Genomic DNA, 7,052 nt, shown 5'->3' on the forward strand with positions numbered 1-7,052 from the left:
TAATATACATATATATATATATATATATATATATATATATATATATTCAATCCCAAGAATATTTCTCAAAATTGTAGTAAAAGATTTGCGCCACTAAAGCCTATTTCTTTACATTTACAATGGTCGAAATTGTAGTAAAGATTTGCGCCACTAAAGCCTATTTCTTAACATTTACAATGGCCAAAATTGTAGTAATTGATTTCAAATGGTGACTTATTTTTCTAAATTAATATACGTATATATTCTACCAATTGCATGCAAATGTTAAGCTTCAAATATTATTCAATACCAAAGACATTTCTCAAATCGAAAGTTTATTCACATATGGATATAATCATTAATTTTTTATTTTATTTTTTATATTTCTCATAATTTTTCATGTTAATTACTACTTATAACTAAAGTCTAGAGGACACAGGAGGTGTTTAACATGTATGTTTTGATCATTCTATATAATACTCAATGCTGCTTCTGTTCGTACAAAGTGCAAAATTATTTTTATGGACAAAATGACAAAAAAACAAAAAAAAATAAACTCAAGATCTTTTCACTCAATTGTTATGAGTAATGTGTTATCCCGTCTTTTGTGAAATTGGCCAGAAAGGTATCAACGTAAATATGCTAAAATTAGAGCATTACAATTGATTGAAAAAGATATTTCATTGTAGCTACCATGTAACACCATTACTTTTTAAAATTTATTATTCTCACCGACATAAAATTTATTATTCTCACCAACATATAGTCACTTTAACTCACACCTCACGATTGTGAAACTTTTCAACATTCACTTGAAACAATTAACCGGCATGTTAAAATAGTTGCCGAGACAATTAGCAAGATGGCACCAACATTTATACAACAAAAAAATATGACTGGTGTACATTCTAAAATTCGACATAATACTTGATTTTGGCCTTGGTTTAAGGTAAAATTTCAATCACATTAATAAATTTATTTTATGGCCTTAATAAGTGCACATTTATATTTTATGTGTAAGATATTAGTATTTAGTTACATATTTCCTATCAACTTTGTTTAAAGAGATAATATTTATTTTATGACGTTGCATTGTCTTGGAAGCACTATTTTTATTACTCTTACAAACATTATTTTTATGAAGTGCATTCTATAATGCTTCCAATTTATTTTATATTCACTAAACTAATATTGATGTATTTTTTATTTGGTAGGATTGTGTTGCGCTTGATGGAACATATATAGAAGGGGAGGTTTACATTTATATCTACTAACCATTTATTTCATATGTAAATAAAATTTATAATCACATCATTACTTTTTAAAATTTATTATTCTCACCAATATAAAATTTATTATTACTTTAAATTTGGTGAATATAATTGATAAAGTAGAAATTCATTTGGTGAATATAAATAAGAACGAAGGGAGTAATACTTTTTTGATTTTTCATAATAAAAAAAACGTCTTAATCTTATGACTAACCATAATATTGATAAAAGACAATTTTCATTGGCGGTGCCGCACTTTCTTAATCTTAGTATTCGCAAAATGTTCGTTCACATGACTGAAGAATATCAAGTCCAATTGATTGAGGACTTGGGAAAATTTGATCAATTAGTTATTAATATTTAGTCAAGTGGACTAGTTATAATTTTTTTGATTAAATTTTATTAGAAGTGTTTTTGACTCAAACTTGTGGTAACTTTTTAAAATTTCGTTATTCTATAATATTTAACTATTGATTTTTCTTGTAAATAGTTAGAAGTCAGTGATGTTTGTTAATTTTTATCTTAGTGTATTTAACTTCTAAGTTAATATTTACTCACTAATGTATGTTTTTTTTCTACTTTATAGGTTATTTGTAAGAGTAGTTGAGAGATATGAGCATATCAAGTACAATTTATGTTCAATTTTTTTAATTAAATTAAAGTTAGATGAAACAATTACTTAAGTGAAGAACAAATAACTTTGTAATAATTTATTATGCGATCTTATATTTTTTGGTTTATTTGATAAGATTGAATAAACAATTGGGGCTATTTTTAATAAGTTTACAACTTATGAGATTTTTATGTTTATGAGAAAATATACAACACAAAAATTTCATATCGCATGTCCAAACAAACCTTCAATTTCATCTCATGATTCCATATCATGATACCATATCATGATTCCATATCATGATACCATATCGCATGGCCAAACGGGCCCTTAGTATCTTAGCTGTTTTTTATTAGGTTGTTATCTTGTGATCCAAGTGCGTTCTTGGCTCGACTTCTAACCCGTTTTTTCTATTTCTATTCTTTATTTCTTGGCTACTTTAGTATCTTTTGTTCAGTTACTTATTCTTTGCTTTCCTTACTACTTGTTGTTTATGCTCATGTTATCCTTTGAGCTCAATCGCTCGTTGCCTATTGAGTACCATTTTTGGTACTCATACTACACTTCTTCCCCCTGCTAATTGCAATTGAGCTATCGCCATTGATTTGGACTCGTGCAGAGCAGCTTGGTATTTCAGAGATTAGGTGAGTTCCTAGCATCTGGAGCTACCGGTTTTTGGTTGTTTTGGCACGGGTTAGTCTATATATTGTATTTAGAGACAACCTGTACTTGTCTTGTAACTGTGAAAGCCTTATACTCCTATTTGGATTAGATGCTCAACTACTAACCGATGTCAGGTATTGGGATGGTTCATGTATAGTTTTGTTGATGTAAGATCCCGAAAATCTAATGACCTAAGCTAGAGCCTAACATGTAGTATAGAGTCCTAAAAAGGGTTAAACGTCAAGGTAAGAGTCGTAAAATGACCTCACTAGGTTAGCACTAGTGTCTAAGTCCCTAAACGACAAGGCATGGCCCCCACAAGGACCCTTGGGGGTCCTTGATGAGAGCCAATGGGCTGCCTAAAAAGCTGTCAAAAATAGCTTGTTCACGAGAGAGGCACCCACGCCCCGTAGGTGGGAGTCGTGAGTCGATACTTAGTCTCCCCAAACTCCCCCCCAACACCTTCAAGTTCCAGTCCTATTCCACGAGCGTGCAATACGGTCCGTGGACCAACTCACGCCCCGTGGAAGGGACTCGTGAGTAAGGCCTGGACCAAGGCCAAGATGGCAAGCCCCAACCCCAAACCAAGAGTGACCAGTATAGTCCGTGGTTCCATCCACGCCCCGTGGATGGGGTCTCGTGGATGGGGGAATGGGAAGCTGCCTAATTCGGCCAAGGGTCCAATAAATGAGATAAGTTCTATTTTAATTAATAAAATAGAAGGAGGGTTTAAATTAGTTATTTATACATATATAAGTATATTTCAACTATTAAACTCAACTTAACTCCTCATAACTCACAACACCTAAAACTCAACCCACTTCCCTCTCAAAATATTCTCTCTAAACTCCATTGAAGAACTAGGTCAAAGCTCAAGCTAGGGTGTCAAGAACAAGTCTTTCTTCTCCAACTTAGTGAGGAATTCAACCTAAGGTATGGATGCTCTTTATTCTTGGGTAGCTATTCCCCAAGAAGTCCCTTCAAAGTGTGTTTTTAAGACTTCCAAAATCTAGAGTTTTATTCTAATCATGGGTCTTCTTCCAAAATGATTTCTATTGTTCAATTATGATATATTATGATTAATTATGATGGTTTGTGGTTAGATTGTTGTATTATTGATGGTTTTTTTGATGAAAATCTCTCTTGGACCCATGGTTTCCCTTTCTTCCTAAATTGTGAACTAAGATGTGACTTGAATGGTCATGAAAGTTGATAATTGATTATGTTTTTGTTGTTAGGGTGTTGAATCATGAAATCTCTCTATCTAATTTTGTAATTTTAGAAGTTAGGGTTGATGATGGTTCATGTCCTTGAAGGGCAATTGGCTAGGGTTTGTGTGTTGATGTTGATTCTATATGAGTATGTGATTTACTTGGATAGTAATGATCCTATATCTAATGTTGTGGTATTGATGTAAGATCTTTATTCCCTATACCCTAAACACTTGATTATGTATGAAGTATGTATGTATGTTTATCATGATCTTGTTGGGTTGGTTGAAAGGACATTCTCATGATCACAATACGACGACAATGTGAAAGGTTTACTCACATGCCAATGTTTCTAAAGTGAAAGGAGCATTCTCACTTAAGGAACCTATGAGCTATTATGATGATATGTTGGCATGAGTGCCTAGTGTATTCTTTTATGAATGTGAACTTAATGTAAACACTAAATGTTACTTTTAAAGGGAGTTATGTGTAGCACCGAGTGGATAGGTGTATGAGATGGGTTCCTTCATGCTAGTAGGTGGGTTCCCAATACGGTGTCTCATGAGATGGAAACCTCCACATTAGTAGTCAAGGTTTCTAGTAGCAATCTCCCTATCCCATAACTATGTGCCCACATAGGTCTTAGCTAGTGGATCCACCTAGAAGCTAAAATGTACATTCTACCTTAGGCAAGTAGGACACCTCTTTTCGGTGTGGGGGGTAGAACACCGGATTCAATGTAGTTCACATGATTTATGTCGGTTAATGCAATTATTCCTAATGGTATGAATATGAACTATGGTAAGAACATGGACTTTAATTATGACTTCTTAAGGGGTACTACTTAGTGTGAGTGGGGGTATGGGACTTCACTTATGCATTGTACAAGTAGACTCTAAGAGGGGTTATGGTGAGGTTCTCTTATGATTATGACCACTTATGAATTATGTATGAAAGGTATGTGTGAATGTAATGTTGACTTCATTTGTTATAAGTTATGAATATGAATGTCTCCTCTTTTATGTATGTTGGTTATGACTATGGTAAAGTATGCGATGTATGTTGTTGGTTGCCAAATGTGATACTTAGCATTTGGTAGGGTTATGGGATCTTACCTTTGCATTGCACTAGTATGACCTTGTGTTGCTTATATGTTGGTTTGACTTGCTTTGCTTTATAAATGTGCATAATGGCTTTTAAACTTGATAAATGCATGATTTCAAATAAATGTCCCTTTTATACATGTTTTAAAGATTTTGTACATGGCTTCCATACTTAGTACAATTCATTGTGCTAACCCATATTTTCTACTTTACTATGAGTGTAGGTTCCGGTCGTTGAGACTACTACTTCTTCAAGTGAAGCTTGGGTCGACTATTACCTAGGCTTGGTAAGTCCTCAAGTTCGAGGACAAGATTTTATTGATTCTAGTTTCTAGTTTACCTTCTATGTTCTAGACTATATTGTATTTCCTATTTTTGGAGACTTTAATAATGTAAAGGGCTTAGTCCCTATTCGTACTCTTATGTTCTAGATGGTAATTGAGACAAGTCTAGTATCCTATTTTTTCTATGAAAAGAAGTTGACTTCTATTGTAAAAGTTTTAAATTCTTCCGCATTATTCTATGTCTTTATGTGGTGATTGTGCTAAGGGCTTGTATGCGACCCCTTCGGGGTCAATTACACCATGTTACTCCTAGGGGGTAACCCCGGGTCGTGACAAACTTAGTATCAGAGCTTAAGGTTTTGGGATAATTTTAGGGTTGATGTCTTATGAACCACATCTAGTAAAGTCTTGTTCATAAGTGTGAAGCACGCCACATTTATGAATGAGAGGCTATAAGATGTTTAGAAACTTTCAATTCTTTCACTACTCTTTAGTTGTGCTATAGAGTTGTAACCCTATGAATGTCCTTTTCCTAACCTTTTTCTTGTGCATATAGGAATATGAATACAAGAAGAGGGGCCGCAAGAAGAGTGGAAGAGGAGATTGCTAATGATGAGGGAGTTCCTCCCCAAGGTCCTCAAGTTCCTCAAGCTCCTAGTGATGAGTGGGCTCTGACTAATGTAGAGTTAAGGGCGGCTTTCCAAACTTTGACTCAACTCATGACGGTTCAAACTCAAGCCGTCACCACTCAAGGTCAAGCCATAACGGCCCAAGCTAACCGAGAGGTTGGGCCCCGGGTAAACCCCAATGCAAGTACACCCGCTTCAAGAATTAAGGATTTCACAAGGATGAATCTCCCTACCTTCTATGGCTCTAAAGTGGATGAAGACCCACAGGGCTATATAGATGAAGTGTTTAAAGTGGTAGATGCCATGTGAGTATCTTCTCAAGAAAAGGCGGAACTAGCCGCCTACCAATTGAAAGACGTAGCTCAAGTATGGTTTAAACAATGGAGGGATGAGAGACACGTGAGAGCGGGCCCGGTCGATTGGGGATCGTTTAAGATGGCCTTTCTTGATAGGTTTTCCCCCCTAGATTTGAGGGAGCAAAAGTTGGTGGATTCATGAACCTCCGTCAAAGGGGTATGAGTGTGAATGAGTACTCTCAAGTTCACCCAACTATCCAAGTATGGTCCAACCTTGATGGCAAATTCAGGAGCTAGGATGAATAAGTTTGTAATGGGGTTGTCTGGTTTGGTTGAAGAAGAATGTCGTATGACAATGCTCCATCATGATATGGATATCTCAAGGCCCATGATATACACTCAACAAATTGAGGAAACAAAACTCAAGAAAATAAATAGAGATGTGAAGAGACCTAGGTCCGATGATGGTAATTCGTCTAAGAGTAGATTTGAGGTTCAAGACAAACCAAGGTTTAAGAAGAGGTTTCTTAATCAAGGCACTTCTAGCACTCCTAAGGTCAACAAAGAGAGGATGCCTACTCCAAAGCACAAATGTGGTAGTGGGGGTGGTTCGTATGTTGATAGACCTACATATGCATTGTTAGATCCCGGTGCTACTCTATCATTTGTTACACCTCTAGTGGCTATGAAATTTGATATACTTCCCATAAAGTTAGAGGAAAATTTTTCGGTTTCTACCCCAATAGGTGACTCGGTTGTAGCTAAAAATGTTTATAGGGATTGTCCTATTTCTTTATCTCATAGAGTCACTTTGGTTGATTTGGTAGAATTATATATGTTGGACTTTGATGTCATATTGGGAATGTATTGGTTGCATGCTTGTTTTGCTTCCATTGATTGTAGAACAAGGGTACTAAAGTTTCAATTTCCAAATGAGCCCGTTTTAGAATGGAAGGGGGGAAACTCTATTCCTAGATGTCGTTTGATTGCATATCTAAAAGCT

The sequence above is a fragment of the Solanum tuberosum genome, unplaced genomic scaffold (genome assembly GCF_000226075.1).
Source record: "Solanum tuberosum cultivar DM 1-3 516 R44 unplaced genomic scaffold, SolTub_3.0 scf00187, whole genome shotgun sequence".
Lineage (NCBI taxonomy): Eukaryota > Viridiplantae > Streptophyta > Magnoliopsida > Solanales > Solanaceae > Solanum > Solanum tuberosum.